The following is a 24,041-nucleotide window of genomic DNA, read 5'->3' as shown; positions in this document are numbered from 1 at the left end:
ATTCGGTATTTGATGAAACATACTTTTTGACATTTAGGTATTTTGAGACTTGGACGATATGAATAAAAGTCATTATGACATTCGGCCATTGTAAGAAGGAAACAATTTGATATTTAGGCATTTTGGGACTAAGTTGTTTTGAAATTTAGGAGATATAAATACAATGGCATTATGATATTTAGGTGCAATGAAACCAAAGCCGCTCACTCTTAAGAGAATCGTCGTTCAACTAAAATATTAAAGTGTATCTCTGTATTACTGATCCTTATTGTTTAAAATACAATATCCCTTTTAGGAGTATTCAATTAAAAAAACTATGCCACCTATATTTACTTATTTTTCTAAATATTTATATATATGGTTCAAAAACATTTTAGAAAAAGGTCCATTCTGTGGACAAAACAATAAAAGTTAACGACCCGGGTACAAATATATCATGTTTTTCTTATTTGAGTCTCAAGTACGGAAATAATGTATCACGCCTGTAAGGATTAAAATTAGCTTTTGATTTCCTTAACTCTGCGATGTGACAGGAGAAACGTGATCGAGCTAACTATATTATGACATATGTATGACTTATATATGACTGAACATAGATCTCCCTCCAGGACCTCGATCACAACGGTCTTTTTAAAGCCACCCTATCGGCAGCCGTACTGCGCACAACATTATACCCGATACAAATTCTTTACATAAAATAGAAAGCAGACCGATGCACTCATAAATATAAATAAATATAAATATAAATATAAATATAAATATAAATATAAATATAAATATAAATATAAATATAAATATAAATATAAATATAAATATAAATATAAATATAAATATAAATATAAATATAAATATAAATATAAATATAAATATAAATATAAATATAAATATAAATATAAATATAAATATAAATATAAATATAAATATAAATATAAATATAAATATAAATATAAATATAAATATAAATATAAATATAAATATAAATATAAATATAAATATAAATATAAATATAAATATAAATATAAATATAAATATAAATATAAATATAAATATAAATATAAATATAAATATAAATATAAATATAAATATAAATATAAATATAAATATAAATATAAATATAAATATAAATATAAATATAAATATAAATATAAATATAAATATAAATATAAATATAAATATAAATATAAATATAAATATAAATATAAATATAAATATAAATATAAATATAAATATAAATATAAATATAAATATAAATATAAATATAAATATAAATATAAATATAAATATAAATATAAATATAAATATAAATATAAATATAAATATAAATATAAATATAAATATAAATATAAATATAAATATAAATATAAATATAAATATAAATATAAATATAAATATAAATATAAATATAAATATAAATATAAATATAAATATAAATATAAATATAAATATAAATATAAATATAAATATAAATATAAATATAAATATAAATATAAATATAAATATAAATATAAATATAAATATAAATATAAATATAAATATAAATATAAATATAAATATAAATATAAATATAAATATAAATATAAATATAAATATAAATATAAATATAAATATAAATATAAATATAAATATAAATATAAATATAAATATAAATATAAATATAAATATAAATATAAATATAAATATAAATATAAATATAAATATAAATATAAATATAAATATAAATATAAATATAAATATAAATATAAATATAAATATAAATATAAATATAAATATAAATATAAATATAAATATAAATATAAATATAAATATAAATATAAATATAAATATAAATATAAATATTATAGGACATTATTACACAAATTGACTAAGTCCCACAGTAAGCTCAATAAGGCTTGTGTTGAGGGTACTTAGACAACGATATATATAATATATTAATATTTATAAATACTTAAATACATAGAAAACACCCATGACTCAGGAACAAATATCCATGCTCATCACACGAATACATGCCCTTACCAGGATTTGAACCCGGGACCATCAGCTTCGTAGGCAGGGTCACTACCCACTAGGCCAAACCGGTCGTCAAAAAACAACAACAACAACAATATTATACAATAGCAGCGTTTTACCTACCATTAAAACGCTTATTAAGCGATAACCTTATTTGAAGCCTAACATAAATGAATAATTTGAGAGTAGCGAACTTGATTTCTTGTAACAGATCGGTCAAACCACGAATACGCCCCACTCCATCCCTACCTTGTGACGTCAGGTCCTGTGCACCAGGTGGGGCAACGAGGCAGGTAGCGCTCGGAGCCCTCGTCATTGGCTCTCAAATATGAATGTACCAGGCAGGATTTAAATGTTAGGCTTCAAATAAGGTTATCGCTTAATAAGCGTTTTAATGGTAGGTAAAACGCTGCTATTAAGCTTTGAACCGTTATTTGAAGCCTAACATAAATGAATAATTTGAGATCTGTTTGATATCGCCTGGTGCACTGTATGGCGCCAATGTGATTAGGAATATAGGGAATATTAGAATTTTAAAAGACATTATGTGTATTGTATGACAATCTTTTATTTAAATGATATTCATTTGCAATAATCTGATGGTCTGAAATAAACAAATTTTATTTTTTATTTTATTTTATTTTATAATAATTACAGACAAGCACAAATAAGTATATGAAAGCAAAAATAATGCTAATTAGGTATATGTAATTATACCATAACTTTAAATTAATTAATTACTCTTTACATAAGTATCTTTGATTCTGCCTAGTATCATGTAGTATGTATACAAGAGAATCACCATAAATTATAGAATCATAGTATTAGTTTAAGAAATTAAATTATATGTATGTACACAAAAACACTTTAATCACAAAATGAGCAAGTTTAATGTAAGTACATTTACTGTCAAGATTAAATACACAGTTTTCATTCTAACATTTAGATATAATTATTTTTAAATCATATCAATATCAATTATATTTATCATTCACCTACCGGTGTAAATAAATTAGCACATGATTGTGACGGCAAATTAGCAAGTTGAACTGGTCGACAATAATATTTAAGAAATGTATTTTCTGACCTCCAATTTCCCCTGGCTAGAATTTCATCTAGTGGGATATTATCAACCCAACTTTTAGATGCTACTGCGGGCCGGACGCTGCCAGCACTAGCTTTAATACCGGCTTGCAGTAGGATCTTTTTTATCCATCCAGATATATTTGTACGTGAAGCAGCCTTTGGCTGTCCACACGTTGTCAAAAATAAGTTGTCAACACCGCAAGCTCTACGTCTAGGTTGCGATAGTAAAACGACTCTTTTTATCCAAAATAATGGATCCAAGACTTTACTATCTTTATTTTGAAAAATTTGCCATCCTGATTGACGATTTACTACAGTATCAGTTTTAGATCCATATTTTGGCCAGAAAGTCATGGAATTATCAGCCTCAATACAGCTATCATCACCTACAGCCAATAATGTCAAGTCATGTACCCGACGACCAGAGCATAATAATAATAAAATAGCAGCGCGAGCAGAACATTCGTATAAACTATCCTCATTGCAATTATTGTTCTTTAACCAATGTACAAGGACGTCTGTATCCCATATAGGAGCCTTTTTATTTTTAATGCTCGAATTTCGTATAGATTTTAATGCCTGGCGTACCAGTATATGTGAGCTAAGAGGGGTATTTAGGTTTGGATCACATAGAGTTGAAACTGCTGATTTGTATACTAATATAGTATTATAGGCCAGACCCTGCTTAAGGTGAAGATCAATTAAAAATTTAGCTAAATCGGCCCCCTGTGGATTTGACATACTAACAGAATTTGTATTAGCCCAAACGCACCACTTTTGCCAGGAATTTTTGTAAGTTTTAATGGAAGAATCCCGCCAACTCTTATGTAAAAAATGTATATGTTCCTGTGACCACCCCTTCAAGCTGGCTGACCACCCCCACATTTCCAGACCTCCAGAGTCATGTCCTGTATCATGGGAGGAGGAAGGCCGGTTGTCGCGTCCACCAGAACTTGGTCTAAGTTGTAAATTGTGAACGGAGGACTCAGGGCCCTGTTCTTGAGGTCTGGTCTCCAGAACACTTTCAACCAACGTGGGGCTACCAACAAATATATCCCTCTCGCATTGTTGAGGTGTTGTAGCACGCGGGGTATGAGAAACGGGGGTGGGAATACCCACGCTAGGGGATAATCCCACGTTTGGCTGAAGGCATCGTAAAGGCTGGCCTGTCTGTCCGTCAGGTCCAGAGTGCCGTATATTGGGAGGACATGGGCTACTGACGACGCAAATAGGTCTATTGACGGACGGCCGAATTTCGCAAAAATCCGATTCATTATTTTGGGGCACAGGTGCCACTCGGGAGGCCTCGTAAGGCGAGACAAGTGATCGGCTTCGCCGTTGTACCGGCCTGGTAAATAATGGATTCCCATGTGAATCTTGAACAGGTCTAGGATTCTGAATATCTGATGCGAAATCTCCATCAGATAAGGTGACTTTGTGCCCCCTTCGTTTCTTAAATAAGCAACTACCGTTTTGTTGTCTGATTGAATTAAAAGAGAGGCACCGGCTAGGTGCCGACCGTGACCTTTTAGAACGTAGTAGATTGCCAACATTTCGCGCTGATTCGAGTGAAGTTTTGCTTCCTCTGGAGTCCAGAGACCCCACAGCTTGAGATTGTCTAACTGGGCTCCCCACGCTTGCCCCGATGCGTCCGTTACTAGATAACTGGTTGTAGGGAGGTAATGAATTGGGGAAGTTTTCATTAGATTTGCGCACCACCATTTTAACTCGCTTAAGGCATGTGATGGAATTGGGTATAGATGGCGTGGATTTTTGAGCAATAGACTTTGGCAATGATTTAATAGCGCTCTGTGATTCAAACGACCCCTGGGTACCATAAAGCTGGCAAAATTGACCATTCCTACTAGACTCTGAATTTCGACTAGATTGCCTGTTTTTCGATTTAGCAAGCTTTGTGTTTTTTGTAGAAAGCTTTGCATTTTTTGAAACGGTAGAGACTTTTCGTTTCTGTGCGTATCCCAAATCACGCCCAAGTACTGGAGGCTCTTTTGGGGGGTCAGTATCGATTTGGCATAGTTGACTTGCCAGCCTAGGTATTCTAATAGGCGGGTTGCTTCTAAAGCTTGGTTGGCTAAAATTCGGGGGTCCTGATTGGCCATTAGAAAATCGTCCAAGTAAACAACTATTCGAAAACCCTTTTCCCTGAGTAACTGAGCCACCCAATTTGTGAGGGATGCAAAGACTTTTGGGGCACAGGCTATGCCGAAAGGTAAACAGGTCATTTGCATTAATTGATTGTCGTAAACTAACCGTAGGAAACATCGATGTGCTTTGGCAATCGGAAGATGGAAATATGCATTTGATAAATCTATTTTTACAAGCCAGTCGCGCGGTTGCAAGAAAGTTGGTATTTTGTGCATGTTCATTAAGCGAAAAGGTTTCACTATAACGTACTCGTTTAGATTTCTTAAATTGAATATCGGGCGGGCTGACCCGTCGCTCTTCGGTATTATGAACATTGGGGATACGAAGCTGGGGCTGGGATCTACAGGTTCCAACACGCTCATTTGTAACATTTGATTTATAATGAGATCCATTTCGCAACTTTTGGGAGTCATCAAGGGATGAGTGACTACATTTGGCACCATTAAAGGGGGTTTGGCTATAAAAGGGATCCGAAAATTTTGAATTATTTGGATTAAGGTATTTGGAGCCTGTAAATCCTTCCAATGTTTTACAAAATCCATTAAACGGCCAGCCCGAAAATTGCTCGAGTCACAACTTCCGTCTACCTTGCCCTCGCGATGAGGATGGGCCTGAGAACCTACCTCCGCGGTAGCTATTGGTAAAGGTGTCGTTACTTTGAAAACCTTTATTAGCCCTTTGTCGAGACGGCTTTGTCTGTTGGTTATATTTTTGGTTAAAGCGAGGGTAGTCGCGAGGTTGTGATTGATAGTTCACAAATGGATTGGGCAATGGCATCCGATTTGTGTAATCAGGGTATGCGTAATTAGTATTAAACAAAGGAGGTGCTTTGTTTGGATAGGTATTAGCATAACTAGGCATGGCCTGAGCTTGCTGTTGTGGCTGAGCTTGCGCAGCAGCCTTATGACTGGAAGGCGCCCTGGGCGGCCAAAATATTTTAGAGGACCCACCGGCTTTTTCAATAGCGTTGGCCAACTGTTCTTTATGAAATAAATTCTCGCAAGTGGGTGGAATTTTCTTCAAGCTAGATTTCAGAAAATTGTCCTTGACTGATCGTAACATATTATCGCGCCTTTGTTGTATTAATTCGGCCCTATGGCCACAAGCTATTTGCAAAACATCGTTACTAATTTTCTGAAAGCTACCTTGCACAAAAATGTCGTTTAATTTCTCCTCCAGTAATTTGGGAGTAATCTGGGCCCCTGAATTCGACCAATCAACTAAATCTTTAAAACCGCTCTGAGCCGCTTCATTTTGTTTAATAAGGGCTTGCGTAATAGTAGCAAACCCACGTTCAATAAGTGCTAGCGAGTTAGACTTATCAAATGGCTTGAGCTCATCATTCGTTTCTAGATAAGTGAAACCTGGCGAAGAACAGTATTGTTTTTGTACATCTGCATAGCGCACACTATCCCAGTCCTGCGAATTAAATCGCTGAATGTTGTTAATTAAGTTAACTAAGTCTGGCCTCGACTTAGGAATAGTCGGTTCTTTCAAAACAGTATTAAGCGGCAATTGAAATGAGCACCCGGGTGCAGGCTGCTCGGTGCGAGCCGGGGGCGGGGGCGCGGGCGCTGTGCCCGCAGTACCATTATCAAAAAGGTCTCCGCTAACATTTGCACTAACGCCGTCAGAATCATAAAATTCCTCTACAACAGGTGTGGAGTGAAACACAGGTTGGAGGGTAGGCTGAAAGGTAGTGCTATTCGTGATGAAATTTGATATTCCACTTACTTGCTTACTTAAATACCTTATTGTAGACTCCATGCGACGGCGTTTATTCTTGCGCCGCTTTGTGCGTTTCGCAGTCTTCCTCTTGCCTCCAACTTGCGAAGGTCCGGGCTCCCGTGCCTCCGCGGGTGGCTTCGGGGTATTTTCCATAGGGGCAGTATCCGTGGAAGAACTACTAGTAGAATCTGATGAATCAGATGACTCACCTGTATCGTGGTCCATTTTGGAAATAATTTAATTAAATACCGAACGGTAACACCGTTTTGAATATTTTAAATACCACTCAATAATTTAAGTTTTTATAAAACGACCGATTGCTACGGCAAACAAGACGCCAATGACGAGGGCTCCGAGCGCTACCTGCCTCGTTGCCCCACCTGGTGCACAGGACCTGACGTCACAAGGTAGGGATGGAGTGGGGCGTATTCGTGGTTTGACCGATCTGTTACAAGAAATCAAGTTCGCTACTCTCAAATTATTCATTTATGTTAGGCTTCAAATAACGGTTCAAAGCTTAATATATTTTCTAAAGTTTTGAAAGCCCTTTAAAAAGGATTATATTATTTCGCTAAAGATAGCCAAATTAACTTTTCTTTAAATTATTTATTGACCTGAAAGCTGGAGGGCAGACGACTCAAGAACCAAGCCTGAAAGAAGTCTATACATTTCGATGGTATATTTGCCTTAGATGGTTAATAGCATTAATAATCAGTTTTGTGTCCCAAAGGTCATCAACCCTTTTTATGCTCACACTCAAAATGACCTAAGTAACATAAAAGTTCTTTAAGATAGTCCCTTTCATCTAAACAGGGTGAAATTCGGGCCAAAAGCAAATTACAGGCAATCAAAGTTGGCCGAAAACTAAGTTGCTGAATTTCGGGATATCTCTCCGTAGCCCCGGAAATGAGGTGAGCTTCCGGCAGGCCGGCACTTCCGGTCGGGTTCCGGTCGGATTTTGCCGGGTAAGTTATTGGAAGTGTGTATTTTTTATTTCGCACTAGCATTTGCGGCTTGCACTGTGGCAGTATTTGATTTATTAATAAAACAAACGTGAGTGTATCTATCAGTATTTGTTTATGCGCAATCACAATTTTGTCTATCACATTGTTGATTGGTCCATTTTAATTGAGACAAATATTGAAACATAAAATTGGATTTCGAGATACCATTTAGCCTTCAATGTACGCCATCATACTCGTACATTATTAATATTCATATAGTCTGCATCAATAGAAGCTGATAGAAGAACGTGCCAAAAGTATGTGATAGTGCAACAAATAGAGATATAATATCTATCTGTAATTGTTTGTACTATAGTTAGAGGCATATCTCTTTCCCATTAAATTAATAGAGAATCGTAGATACAAACATGCATATAACGCTTAGCATTATGCGCTATTTACCATTGATAATGGCTGCTGTCCTACTACGTATTATAATAACCGTAAGTGAAAACTCATTAAAATTGTTTTCCGCAATTTATACGTCAATACAATTTTTTGTTTTCTATAGTCACAATTGCTCCGCAAATCTCCGCTTATCGCAAAAAACTTAATTGGCTCCCTATTCGTGAACGTCGATCCTTGCATGTTCTCTTCACTTTGTTTTCAATTTTATTTGATCCTTCAGCCCCAGATTACCTTCGTTCCAAATTCAAATTTGTTACTCCGCGGCCCGGCACTGTTCCTCTCTCTATGAGACAAGCCCAGAACAAATTCTCCTTCAAGCGCATGTTGCGCAAGCATCTGTTTGACAAGATTCAAAGGTCGTCCTCATGATGTTTCACAATGGGTATATATTTATGTATCATATTATTTATGTACGTATAATTTTATATAATTTTGTGATATTTTTTTGTCATTTTACTCTGTATTCTGACCCTGCACCAATTAGGTTCTTTCGGTTTGGCTCATGGTTGACTGGTAGAGATTGCCTTCTGCATTAAGTCCGCCATTTGTACTCTTCATGTATTGTGCAATAAAGTTTAAATAAATAAAATTGCGACCTACGCGTGGTGGGGCAAAATTAGAGGCTAGCGTTTGTAATGTGTTTGTTAAATTTTAATTTCAAACAGGCTGTTGCTATAAGCAGAATAACGATCCCAGTTTTTACAAGACTTTTATGTGCCGAAGCAAGTAGCCAAGTGCTGTGCCGTTTACAACGGGGCTTTTAGGTATTCCTTCTTTCTTAAAGCAAGCGTTTGCCTCAGAAAACCATTATAAATATAACCACTGTTCTAACAAATGTTACAGTTCTCGAGGTCATCTTTACTCTGGGTTTCTTTTCACACTGGGCTTCCTAAACTTGAAACTGAAATGTACTAAAACCGTTTTATTATCTCAGATAATCTCAAACCTTAAACTTTATTGTAACAAAACAAATAAGATTTTACAGACAATAAATTTGTCTCGAACCGAGTAGGAATAATATCGAATTACGCATATCTACTTGAATATATTATAGCAAATCGTAATAGGAATTGTAAAATTCTATATCCAGTTCATTTCACACTGCGTTACAAAAACAATTTGCGTTTATCTTTAAAACAAACTTCCTTAACTTCAAGTTTTTAAAGACTAGTTTTGCTTGAGTTTGGGTTTGAGAATGGCAGTAGTATATAATATCGCATTATTTTGTCCGACGTTTTACGATCCGATCGACGTCACAGTGCAAATAAAAGAGCGATACTATATTTTATGCGTCGACGCAAGGCTAAAGAGATTTGATGTTACAGTCATACCAAGTCACGTAGGTGTCTAACTTTTTAATTGAGGTTAAATCGTAAGGTATGGCTCCTCTACACGATGACCCAGCGTAGGCAAGTCGAAGGGACGCATTTATACGTTAGAGGGAGCAAGTGATATTGCTATCTCATTCCACTGCTTAGCTGCGTCCCTTTAGTCCCTTAGACTGGCGTACGATGGGCCATCGTGTAGAGGAGCCCTTAGAAATGTGACTTGTACCAATGATTTTATCTAAAATGGATGTACGTAGTATCCATAATATTAAAAGTACTTACTTAGTTATCATTTCATATTTACCGGTTTGATTTAGTTAATTTAGTTTGATTTAGAAAAAATCGGTCAAGTGCGAGTTCGATTTACTCGCGCACCGAGGGTTCCGTACAAACTTTGAATTGTCTTGTGTAACTACAAAGACGAAATACTTTTGAGCAGAAGTACCTAAACTAAGTATAATTGTGTACAGCGCCATCTATCGGTCTAACTAGTTTGCGCCATGTAATGCATTGTATGTTGGTTTTTCGAGGATAATTTTCTCATGTGAATCATTCCAAAAATTGTTCTTTTATTTGAAAAAGGGTGCCTTTAATGTTATCCCATAGAAATTTCAAGAGTAATAAACACACGTAAAGTTGGTTAAATTGCAAATTGTTAAATCGGTTTTTTTTTCATTAATAATACATATTTAGGATTCAGCCAGGAAAAAGCTAAAGATAAGTAAAGATTTCTCATGTCTCGTTCCACACGTTTATATTATTGTCTCCTTTGTGTAAATAAAAGTGCGACACGGCCAGAGGCTTTATTCATACAGCTTATGTTTGTGGACGCGGGAACTGGTTATGAACTGTTCGCTAGAGTGTAGTGAGCCTTTTTACTGATTTATATGACTCACTCTAGACCGGACTGGGGCCGGGCCGGAGCTTCCAGCGCTTCGTTTTCTATAGAAAGCACCACGTCATAGAAAATAACATGTCGGATGCTCCAGCCCGTCTCCGGCTTGGTCTAGCCTGGGTCTAGGCTGGGCAATAATGCTTTCGTATGTTCGGATCTTCGGATGTTCTCCACTACAAGTAATTCTCAACCGATTCTCGTGAAATTTTGTGAGCAGATTTGATGATTGATTTGGATTTTTTTTCATGGTGGTTCGAGAGGTCTACAGGTCAGAGATACTAGTATAATATTTGCAAGAGAGTTAGAGTAATATCAACTCAAGAGCAGATTTTTAAAATCTGTATTTTGTATTTGGAACTGTAATTTAAGGAGGAGAAATCGTAATTGGTGTCAAAGACTAAAAATTCTAATTGTGTGTGCGCAATAAATCTACAGCCGATTATTCAAAAGACGATATCTTGGATAATTACCATATCAAAATAAGCGCACAGTGTTTCAGCGAACATTCCTTAAACTGCATCGCGTTTGATAGCAGTTTTATTCCACGACGTCAAATGTCTTCATTGCACCATTTGCATAGAAAATGGCGGCCACAAGTACAACATTATTATCTGTTCCCGCAGCCCACTAGCGTCATCTAGCGACATTCTTACACCCAATAGGTGTATTTTACGATGTAAGGAAGACCAATTCAACTTTTAAAAGAAACCAGCATGAGCCTTATATGATGCTTGATCCTTTTAAAGTTTTTCCCTCAAAAGACAAAAAACGGAAACCTTATAAAATCATTTTGTCGCTCGTCCGTCCGTCTGTCTGTCAAGACCCTTTATTTCGGCAACGCGTTGAGGTATCGAGATGAAATCAAAACCATATGGTCTGGTCCACTGGTCTTTGAAGCAGTGAACAAATCAAACGTCTAAGTAAACACAAAAAATGATACGATCGTTTATGCCGCAAAAAAACGTATATTGCGACACTCTCAAGGGAATCGAAATTTATAGAGTACTTCCCGTTGACCTAGAACTATGAAATTTGGCAAGTAATATCGTCTTACTACAGGTATACAGGAAAAAACCGGAAAACTATAAATTTGTAAAAAAAAGTTAAATTTGTACGGAACCCTCGGTGGGCGAGTCCAACTCGCACTTGGCCGGTTTTTATTTATTTGAAGTTACCTCCTTATTTTAGTTTTTAAGGGACGCTGGTAGCCTAGCGGTTAGACGTGCAGTTTCTAAACCGGAGGTCGCGGAATCGAATGCCGGTTCGTAGCTATGAGTTTTTTGAAATTATATACGAAATATCATTTTATTTACGGCTCATACCAATAAAACCTATAGTTTTTTCTCTGCCGCAGTCGCTTTCAAAAAACGCGAACTCCATGCTGCTTTAGAATGTAATCGAGAAAGCCCATTGGATTGAATGAAGTGGATTTAAATGGATACTAGCTTTTGCCGTGACTTCGTCTACTTGGGTGATGATAGTTTTAGGTTTTTTAGTAAGCCTGATTTAGTATCCCACTGCATGATGATTTTAATTGATAAAAGCGGCCAAGTGCGAGTCGGACTCGCGCATGAAGGGTTCCGTACCATTTAAGACGTATTAAAAAAAAATCTACTTACTAGATTTTGTTCAACATTTTACCACTTTGGAAGTGTCTCTCGCGCAAACTATTCAGTTTAGAAAAAAATGATATTAGGAACCTAAATATCATTTTTGAAGACCTATCCATAGATACCCCACACGTATGGGTTTGATGAAAAATTTTTTTTTTAATTATATGACGTTTTAAAAAAAAACTACTCACTAGATCTCGTTCAAACCAATTTTCGTTGGAAGTTTGCATGGTAATGTATATCATATATATTTTTTAGATTTTTCATTCTGTTATTTTAGAAGTTACGGGGGGGGGGGGGGGCACACATTTTTTCACTTTGGAAGTGTCTCTCGCGCAAAATATTCAGTTTAGAAAAAAATTATATTAGAAACCTAAATATCATTTTTGAAGACCTATCCATAGATACCCCACACGTATGGGTTTGATGAAAAAAAATTTTTTTTTAAATTTTATGACGTATTAAAAAAAAAACTACTTACTAGATCTCGTTCAAACCAATTTTCGGTGGAAGTTTGCATGACAATGTATATCATATATTTTTTTAGTTTTTTCATTCTGTTATTTTAGAAGTTACGGGGGGGGGGGGGGGGACACACATTTTACCACTTTGGAAGTGTCTCTCGCGCAAACTATTCACGTTAGAAAAAAATTATATTAGAAACCTCAATATCATTTTTGAAGACCTATCCATAGATACCCCACACGTATGGGTTTGACGAAAAAAGATTTTTTGAGTTTCAGTTCTAAGTATGGGGAACCCCCAAAATTTATTGTTTTTTTTTTCTATTTTTGTGTGAACATCTTAATGCGGTTCATAGAATACATCCACTTACTAAGTTTGAACAGTATAGCTCTTATAGTTTCGGAAAAAAGTGGCTGTGACAGAATCGGACAGACAGACGGACATGACGAATCTATAAGGGTTCCGTTTTTTGCCATTTGGCTACGGAACCCTAAAAACTATTTTATGTAGGTATATGTTTCATCGCTCCTCGAAACTATCTCCATGTCAGATTTCATCTAAATCGATTCTGCGGCTTAAACGTGGAGTGGTAATAGATAGACAGACATACAGAGTTAGATAAAACCTATGTATATTGTAGAACAGTAATGACCCTTAGCAGTAAAAGCGGGCAATAAATTAAGATAATATTTTTGCAATTAGAGTTTCTCAGAGGCAACTCGCCAAGCGTTGTGAGCACCGTTCCGTGATGGATCGCTTGGTTCGATATACTTTAATATAAACAATGTCCCCCTTCGCCCTAAAGGGGGGTGTTTTTGTAGAATCGGAGGAGAAATTAACAATCAATCAAATTGAGTGTCTTGAATGCCGGGGTGCGATTTGTGCCCGTTGTTATACGACACGAAGTTAATAGAGTCGTTATCTTAGGTTGTATTTTATTAAGATTCGTAGCAATTAGTAACTTTTACTAGGAAAAAACAAATTATTTTATGATAATATTTTAACTTGTGTTATTTCAAGTAGAAACCCTCCATGTTTATAAACTCAAATAGATCTCATAATCAAAAGAAAATTAACCGAATCCTCTAATGGCTAGGGCTAGAATCAACCCAGCATCCTTATCATTGACTGCTCGGCCACCGGTTACGGACAGAGGACGCCGTAAGCCTTTAATAGATTCCATATACCTACTTGTATAGGTACATGTACCTACTTGAGAAGATTCGACCCATGCCGCTGCCGTCGTAGCCACGGAGAAATACAATTATTTATGATTACTTTTGTTTTATTTGTGGTAATTAATAAATATCAAATACAAATTATCAATTGAAACAGATGTTACATGTAAACTATAATCATGGCCAAGACCAAATGGCCGAAGTCGGTTCAAACCGACGTCTTCAGAATTCGCTTCTGTCTGAACTTACAATTACCTTACATAAGCTTCCAGTTAAATTAAAACTCGTAAAAAGGAACTAAGATTACAAGATGATTTTGGTTGTATGTAAAATGGAGATGTGCTCTCTTTGACCGAAGTACAATGCTCAATCCATTTCTCCAAAATGTCGAGCTTCGAATAAATAACCAAACCAAGATTTGTGTGACTCTTAAACAACAAATAATCGGACAGACAGACAGACACGGTGAATCTATAAGGGTTCCGTTTTTTGCCATTTGGCTACGGAACCCTAACAAAGCAGTGAAAGTTGTACTTAAGTAAATGTCGGAGTACCTAAATACTTACCTAAAGTATGTATGTATTTATATTAATAGGTATTTGATTCATAAGGTATAATAGGTAGGTACCGATAATCGGACCACACACGGAGCATCAATAAGTTTATTCAGCCATTTCAGCCCTATCTTCCTGTGTGCGATTAAAGTAGTATATATACAAAAGGCCTTATCTTTGTTTGTTAACCACGACGCATACGTCCTTATACTCCTGGGATGTTTGCAGTGTTTGTGGAAGAAGATAGTACGTCAGTATGAAAACAGCGTTACATACGACCTTACGTGAGTAGGTAGGTTAGATAATGGTGCTGTGTGGGCACGTGGGTTGGATTACGTGCGCGCGCGCTGGCGGTATTCATAGGCCATTCGATGGTTCATAATTGTTTTAATGGTGTTTAAAGGGTCTGTAATTAGTAATCAATGTGGTGGAAGGTGTATTAATGATTAAGGTGCAAAAAACGGGCATTATAATAACAATATTAGTTTGTGAATAGGTATTAGGTACGCACCTACGAGTAGGTAGGTACCTAATTATGGTCGATCGATACCAATTTGATATATTTCATTTAGAGGTAATATTACTTTTGGCTTCTTTTTATATGTAGGTCATATGATATTGAAATAAATTATATCAATGTATGTACTAAAAGATGGTTATAACCTCGTTTCTCTTCGCAGAAATCTAAACCTTACCAACATAGTATGTTCTAAAGAAAGGCTGAGATGTTCAATAACGAAAAAAAAGAAACGGAAGAATGCATCGGAGTGTCCAGTAAAAACGCATTTTATTTCGTGTATCAGAACTTGTTTTCGCCGTTTAAAGTTGATGATTATTTTTCTAGACATATTTTTAACCGTTTTTCACAGAAAATAAACATGCTTGTAAATCTTCAAAAGATTCGCGCTTGTACAAGACAATGCTTGCAACGGTAGACAACTTCATAGATGGCTTCAACAGACGATCTAAATGCTATCCAACACATATTAATGCGTCTTTTACTATGTCGTCTAATTTTTATAAAACATATAAAGATCCTATTCTAAATCGGTGAATTATAATTCTGACTACGAATAGAACAAAACACGTGTTTTGTGTCACGTCGGATCCCGGCTCCACACATCAGCGGACCAATGATATCCACTTGAAGATCTACATGTTCTATGTAACATCGGATTTGCTATATTATCGATATTATTGTCTTCATAATAATCTTATTGTGGCTGTCAGACATAACACAGACGGTAGTAAAGCTATTGACATAAGTAGGTAACCAATAGCCAGCCACTTTAGGTTTCGAGGTAGGCATATTTGTTGCTTTCCTTCTTACCTAAAATCAAAAGAGAATTTGAAATAGAGGTGTATTGTCAAAGAAAACTTTGTAGTGACATAAATTTACTGCCATCTTTCGACACATAATTAGAACTTTTAGAACGCCATTTGACTTTGATCCTTATTCTTTTACTGATATGTGTCCAATTTGTTAAACATCAAAAAGTGGCGTCATCTAATAGATCAAAGGCCAAAGGTATAGCAGCATCGTTTCGAGCGATGGCGCCATAACCTTCAGGTAGTCCCCGGTAATATGGCGCCACTTTTTGATATTTAAAAAATTGAACACATATCATAAAAATGAGTCAAAATGGCGTTCTAAAAGTTTTAATCATGTGTCGAAAGATGGCAGTTAATTTTTGTCGCTACAAAGTTTTCTTTGACAATACATCTCTATTTTAAATCTCTTTGCCTAAAACTAAGGCATAAAATACTTTATCCTCTAGGGTCCCACGGTCCTACACTAGCATTAATGACCTCTAATGAAATTTAACTTTATACTGGAACATGAGATACAACAGAAAACTGTTTCGCCGAAAGAAATTAGCTTTTAAGAGTCCGCAGCATGCTGCCAAATTTCACCTTCCCATGCAAAAGGAGTTTCATTCTTATTTTGAAAGTACGTGTTGGATTGTAATGGAACTTTGCACATACAATAACATGAGGTTTATGCTGATAATAAGGTTATAGGTACAGATTCCTTATTAACTATTCGTAAGTAAAATCTTATTTAAGATAAGTTGCCAAACCCGTTCCTATGGGCACATTTCCACAAAAAAATACTAAAGACGACACTTACCGTTTAGGAGTCCTTTTGAAATGAAGATCTGAAACAAGAACAAAAATTTTAGTTTATAATATGATGTTTATTAGATAATAAACTGAAACTATTAACAATAGAGGGCCTGTGGGCGAATACAGTCCGTCGCACGATCTGCACGTGGTGTTAGTAACTGTGCTGCATATTTCTGAATTCTTTGGTCATTGTAATTTACTTATGTCGAATTTACCGGTTTTTAATTCACTTTATTATTGACCGAGTGAAAGCGAGAGTATCCGTTTCAGCATGGGTAAAACTTCTTTCTACTTTAAATAAAAATATTCTACTTTACATGTCGCATTTTTCAACCGTATCGCGTGAAATTTGGTGAGCAGGTTCGATCAGTAGTTATAGGCATTTCTTAAAATTTTACGTAAGTTTTTGGAATTTTTTCCAAATGGTTGAGCCAGGAGGATCTTGCGAGGTCTACAGCTCACAGAGTCACTAGTAATCATATTATTTTATTATTTGCGCATATTTACCATGACTGTGATCATGCGATGAGATTAAGGTTGGTGAATAAGCCCAGAACTATGTCCGAGCCGTCCGCTGCATTCCTCTCAATTTCCCACAACCCCTATTGCATAATTACAAGACTAATTTGTGCAATTTGTCTTGTCCAAGGGCGTTGTTTCAACTGCCCATCGAACACGAGAGTCAGTCTTGGACGAACCAGAATAAGTGCCCTCTTTTATGTACCACGTTGGTGGTAAAACTAACATACGGCCATATATTTTTTATACACTATGTGGAAGTCGTTCAATAAAGTATTATGTACTGTGCATGTATCATGTCTGTATGTGTAAAAAAATCTGGTTCACTTAAGATGATCGCTCCTCGAAAAGAAGGTTCCTCTTCGAATAGACATAAACTATTTTTTATTTTATTTGTTCGAATTTCATTGGAGTTTGAAGACTTAATAATAATTTGGCACTCATCTTTATTATCCATTAATTCCAAAGCGAACAAGTCTTCAAACTCCAATGAAATTCGAACAAATAAAAATTGCAGAGATGCGCAACTTTTTAATAAAATTGCAATTTATACCCGATCGAGATTCTTCTGAAGTTTCCTTGTTAGGTAACTTCAGCATCTTAGAGGAAAACAAACGGAATCTGGGAGTCGGTGGAGCGGCTCATTTGGGAGGCGGACTAGGTATAAACGGGTGTTTGTGTTTTATTCTTCTTAGATGAGCCAATATAGTTTTCGATTCTGTTTATTAATCTTGACGAAGGGCTCATTAAGACAGTGCAAAAACTAGTGGTATGTGGTATTCGACCGGTCGGCTGAATTGGATGTAACTTCAATACCTAGTTCGCAATGATACTACAATCCCATGTGAGTTCGCGCGTCGTCTAAATGAAATTCCGAGGGAAGAATATTCATTCAAACTCAGAAAATAGTTTAAGTAGGAAATTGAATAATTATTTGTTTAAAATTGTAGGTACAGTACCTACTACGACATGTGACAAATCCTGAATCTATGGCAACGCAGTGGTATTTTTTCTATATGTTCAAAATTGGACAGATTAACGCAGTGGGCATTAGACCATAAAAATATTTAGTCAATGAGTAATAAAAAGTGGAGCTCATATGGAAACATTTTAATCAGACAAGGAAAGAACTTTGTTGTTGTTATTAATTGCGGAAACTACCTATTTCTGCTTCGTTAATTCCATCATGTTAGAGTTCATTTTCGGAATTAACTGATATCAAAGTAAGCAAAAGCCAGTAAACTACTGCGCTTTTAAACTTTCTCAGGAAGGTAAGAATTTTTGGTTTTAACATATTTACATACAACCATTCTTGGTTATCAAAATTATTGGCAAACAGTATTAGTTCATTGATTTCATTGTGCCATCTCACTAAAGGAATACTTACAGACTTATAAAACGTGCCTTTCTGCAATAAAAATACCTAAGCATGTTGTTGCTTCCACCATTTTTGAAGATTCTTCAATACAAATGCGACACCTCGGGACGTAAACGCCAATCGCCGTAAGGTCTATTTTTATATAGAATGACACAAATTTCCTGTGTACCTTTGTTTCATCCTTTGACTCTCAAGGTCTTGGGATGCTTCTTCAATTAAAATAATAATTAAGGAGTTGTTTCATTAACGATTCCAAAAGGAAAGTTTATGTACTTGGTAAGACTCTTTAGTTAAGGTATTAAAAATGGTTAGCAATAGTAGCGTTTAGAAATTATTCTGATTTCTGTAGTCTAGATGATTTGAATGATTTACGGTTAGTTTCACTAAGCTTAAATCAGACAGTTAGTTTAGTTAGTTTCATCAGACCTGCTCGGTCTTACACAACTTTGACACCCACCCCGCTATCTTCAATTACCCGTGAACAAGATGCATGTGGTTGCGTCGAAGTATCGGGAGCTCGAAAACAATACAAAAGGTGATGACGGTTCATATCCAGGTCGATTTAAGTCTAGTACAAATTATAAGGTTAAGGTTCAGTAAGATCCCCAAAGCTTTCGATCAATCTATAGAATCGGACTTAACATAACATTATAATCATGGGGCCTATCATGGGGGAATATCATGATGAGAGAGCTAGTTATGTAATTTTAGAAAAATCCAATATGAGTACTTTCCGCGGTAGGCCTTTAGGCACCTTGTATTGTATTTTTCTAAAATTAAATAACTAGCTCTTATACCGCACAATAAAGTACTCACAATGTAACATGACAAATCTGCATAGTGCAGCCACCGGCGCCACGCGCACTGGCCGGGCGGTGGTAAAAAAAGCGGCCAAGTGCGAGTCGGACTCGCCCATGAAGGGTTCCGTACCATTTATGACGTATTAAAAAAACTACTTACTAGATCTGGTTCAAACCACTTTTCGTTGGAAGTTTGCATGGTAATGTATATCATATATTTTTTTTAGATATTTCATTCCGTTATTTTACAAGTTACAGGGGGGGGGGACACACTTTTTTTCACTTTGGAAGTGTCTCTCGCGCAAACTATTCAGTTTAGAAAAAAATGATATTAGAAACCTAAATATCATTTTTGAAGACCTATCCTTAGATACCCCACACGTATGGGTTTGATGAAAAAAAATTTTTTTTTAATTTTTATGACGTATTAAAAAAAACTACTTACTAGATCTCGTTCGAACCAATTTTCGGTGGAAGTTTGTATGGCAATGTATATCATATATTTTTTTTAGATTTTTCATTCTGTTATTTTAGAAGTTACGGGGGGGGGGGGGGGGACACTTTTTACCACTTTGGAAGTGTCTCTCGCGCAAACTATTCAGTTTAGAAAAAAATGATATTAGAAACCTCAATATCATTTTTAAAGACCTATCCATAGAAACCCCACACGTATGGGTTTGATGAAAAAAGGTTTTTTGAGTTTCAGTTCTAAGTATGGGGAACCCCCAAAATTTATTGTTTTTTTTCTATTTTTGTGTAAACATCATAATGCGGTTCATAGAATACATCTACTTACCAAGTTTGAACAGTATAGCTTTTATAGTTTCGGAAAAAAGTGGCTGTGACAGAATCGGACAGACAGACGGACATGACGAATCTATAAGGGTTCCGTTTTTTGCCATTTGGCTACGGAACCCTAAAAAGTAAGCCTTTCCGCGCTTCTTTTGTTTTTTCTCTCTGAATGACTGAACAAATCTGAACGTAAACTTTTATTAATGTTATTCTATTCTCATTATATATTTGTGATAAAAGAATAATTCATATGTGAGCTGCCTCTAACGCAGTTGAATAATTGTATACACCGTGGGTTGATAAAACCCGAAGGGGTTTTTAAAGATGTATTCTTGACCGCATTTAGAGACTAAAATGTCACAGAAAGTTTTCTGAAATCGGTCTTGTTTTAGAGATAATGTCCAAGTTTTATTTGTACGTCACTGGTTTTTCTCACAAAATGAGGCTTGAAATAGGTTTCTAAAGTTTCTAACTAAAAAATTAAGCACACGCGATTGTTGCAGCCCTTACTTCTTCTTTTATCTCGAGACCTACTGACGGATATTAGTTTATTTTATTGTAAATATTTTGGACTATTATATTGTTATACTATAAGAACCTAGTTTTCATTTGCCGTTCTAGTTAGCCGGCTACAACAATACGCTAATAATAATAATTGTATATTATATGTTGTATCTATGTATAGATATATCATTGACACTTTCAGCAAAAAGGCACAGACTCATAACCCAATAAAATATTGCTGCAATACAATGTTAACTTGTCTGAGTTTATTGCCCCTTCCTGTCTAGACATTTTAGAAACTTAATCTTTTGAGTACATTCATGTTTTAGTCGACAATTATCTGCTTATTAACTTCAGCTTATTGACTGTCGATATTAAATGAACGGGTCACTAGTCGAGTCTGTGTGTCCACGCGCGTGGCTCCAGTTGAAGCTTCTCGTTATGGAGCAAATGTATTGAGAAATCTTCTACTTTAAAAATGTGAGGGACCCGTTTCAAAATATGTAGCCTAATGCCTGTGTTTCACCGAAGTTTTGTTATTGACTGTCCAATATATACACAGCATATTGGACAGTCAAATCAAAATGGTGATTTGTGTTCGTTAAATAGCCAACAAAAGTTTACATTATTGCAATGCGTTCGCTATTTATATTGTCAGTTTGATTTAAAAGTACCTAGGAAACAAATAATATTACTTTTTTAATATTTTGATAGGGTTTTTAAGTTATACCTAAATTATAAAGTGAAATAGATGTCATATACGAAAGAAAAAGTCAAAGGCGCTTTGCCTTTCAAAAATTACATATATTTGTGAATTTGGGACGGGTACCGCCGGCAGGGTGGCTTTGAGGTCCTGGGCGTTAGCTGCGTAACGGCCCGATTCGATTTTTAGATACGTCATATATTTGCTAAACATATGATATGTCAGTGTCAAAAGTGAGGTTTCTTCAAGAAATATCCAATCCATATGATCGTACCTTTAGAAATTTTTGACGTATACCTACCTTAAAGTTCAAATCGGGCCGTAAGCTGAAGACGCCGGTTCGGTTCCAACCTTGGTCACTAGAGGGCTTGGTCACTTTTTCTTTGGTACCTATATGACATCTATTTTGGTTTATGACTCAATGAACAATCCACGAAATAATGAAATGGAAAGAATTATATGTAAAAGTATATTTCGTAAATATGCAGGTATTATTTTAATCTAAAGTTCACTGATATTATTTAATTACACCAACTTAAATCTTTTCCTTGAATCAGTCATTATAAAATTGTGTGTCTACAGTTTTCAGATGTTTACAATGATTTACAGGAGTTTAAACGTAGTCTCAAAAGTGAAGAATGAATTAGATACGGCCCTCGACAAGAAACACAAGTCTCAGTACATTTCCACTAAGTACGATTAGCCACAATTTTCCTCAATCCCAACACATTCCTACAAAAAAATGTAAATCTTTGTAAAAGCAATCAATCAGCACGCTCTCGCCACTTCGCGGGGACACCGCACGAATATCTAATTTTGTTTGTTACCCCCTCCCCGGTCTCCCCTTAAGGGAGACACGCCACCCCAAATCCACGCGGACGTTTTGATGGATCACCCTTAATGACAGGCGGCTAGGGAGGGGACGTTATCGATACGATGTTATCGATGGATAGATTACGTAATTGGGTCGAGGGTTATTATTATGATTGGGAGGGGAAATGCTTTTATAATTTACAGCGTTTTTTTTAAATAATGTTTTTATTTTAGGATTCCGTAGTCAGCTAGGAACCCTAATAGTTATAAAATAATAACTAGAAAAAATATTTTTAGGGTAGGGCTACACGAAAAGTGGTAATGTTCTTTTTTGCTTCAACATTGTAGTTTGGGGTGTCGTTGGATAGGGCTTCCATAATGAGTTTCTAATAAACATCATATTTTCAGAAATAATCGCTTCGAAAGAAAAAAACTTGGGTCCCTAACTTTTGCACCAAAACCAAAAAATATGAAAAAAAATCGTGAAAGTGAATCTTAGTAAAGACTTTTACGGAAATTTATAGCGAACATGATCGGTTAAGCCGTTTATGAGTTTTTGAAAAAAGTCTATTTTGACTGACGGGTCACTACGTAAACCTACACTGAGCATGGCCCAACATGCTCATGGCCGTTTTTTTTGTTTTTGTACTTTCGTGTTTAGTTCGTCTTTGTTCTTCGCTTTTTACATATCATTTCTTTAGAATAATGCAAGGGTTATCGTGTAAAGAATTAAGCCTATTTATGTACATGTTACGTGCTAACATAAGTTTTTTATTTTCTTTCTTATCCCAAAGCTTTTGGAGAGAAGCTGTTGACTAAAATATTAACTTATTTGAAAATAGAACATTAAAATGGATATGGTGTCAGTGTCAAAAGTTCTTCAAGCAGAAACGTCACTTTTGACACTGACAGATCACACCTTAACAAATTCAGATCAAATTCAAAACCTATTATTACAATCAGAATACGCTTCACAGGTTTCTTAATTACAATGCTAATACTACACACAAAACCTAAAACACATATCGTCAAACGGGGTGAATATGAATATTTTATAAATTTGTCTGACCGTTGCTATGCAATAAAATTTTAATCGAAATATCGATATCGATGGATCGATGGCGTGTGTCCCACAACTACGCTCGCCGCCCCAGCATATGCGCTGCTCGCCGCATGAACGCCACTACAATTGTATTACACATTACAACTGCTGCCAACCTGGCGTTCCGGCCAGTTTGCCTGAACCATGCTTAAAATGATATATGCCAGTTTCAGATATGCCATGCCTCAGACATCTTTGACATCCTGATGTGATAGTAGCGGTTTAAGTATATATTATTTGTGAATGAAAAATACAAACAGTACATACTAAACTAAAATGTTAAAGTAACAATGCAAAAAAGATTTTATTATACATTACGAGTACCTATAGCGTTTAATATACATCAGAAAAATAACTGAGTAGTTAGGTATTGCTTGATTCAGGTTTATGGATAGCAAAACAACTAATGGAGTATTTTTTATGCATTTATTATGTTTAATACTTATGTTTTACTTATATTAAAATTAACACTAAAACTTCTAAAATATCTCAATAGTATATTTACGGTTTTTCCATACTAAAACGGAAGAATATATGTAAACATCAGCGTTACCTACCCCGATCAAACAGGACGGTAAAACGAGGAGAGAAACAATATAAAATGTACCCAAATTGATATCTAATGGACTCCGTCACGGAACAGTCGAATGCAATTATAGAAGCAATTTGTTCCTGGCAGTCTTCGATGTACAGTCAGCCTAACTATTGAGTACAAAACCAGTCAAGTGAGAGTCCAGTATGCACTTCAGAAATTCTTTATTATCTGATGGATTGGTTGTTTTGAAAAGCGAATTTTACCTGCTACACATAGCCAAGCACAAGCATTTTCTAAGAATTGTCATTTTGGCTAGGTTCCCTGGTACTAAAA

The 24,041-nt window shown here is 35.4% G+C and overlaps 1 long non-coding RNA gene across 1 annotated transcript in view; it reads right to left on the bottom strand.

Annotated features, from left to right (window-relative positions):
* The window catches only part of LOC133523737 (uncharacterized), a 191,245-nt gene that overhangs the window by 50,364 nt on the left and 116,840 nt on the right, over nucleotides 1-24,041 (bottom strand). The window contains exon 3 of the long non-coding RNA XR_009800274.1: nucleotides 16,567-16,594. This is a non-coding gene — a long non-coding RNA (uncharacterized LOC133523737). The remainder of the gene's footprint in view (nucleotides 1-16,566; nucleotides 16,595-24,041) is intronic.

The sequence above is a fragment of the Cydia pomonella genome, chromosome 12, assembly GCF_033807575.1.
Source record: "Cydia pomonella isolate Wapato2018A chromosome 12, ilCydPomo1, whole genome shotgun sequence".
Taxonomy (NCBI): Eukaryota; Metazoa; Arthropoda; class Insecta; order Lepidoptera; family Tortricidae; genus Cydia; species Cydia pomonella.
The sequence above is the reverse complement of the archived record's forward strand: the minus strand, read 5'-3'. Positions and strand labels throughout refer to the sequence as shown.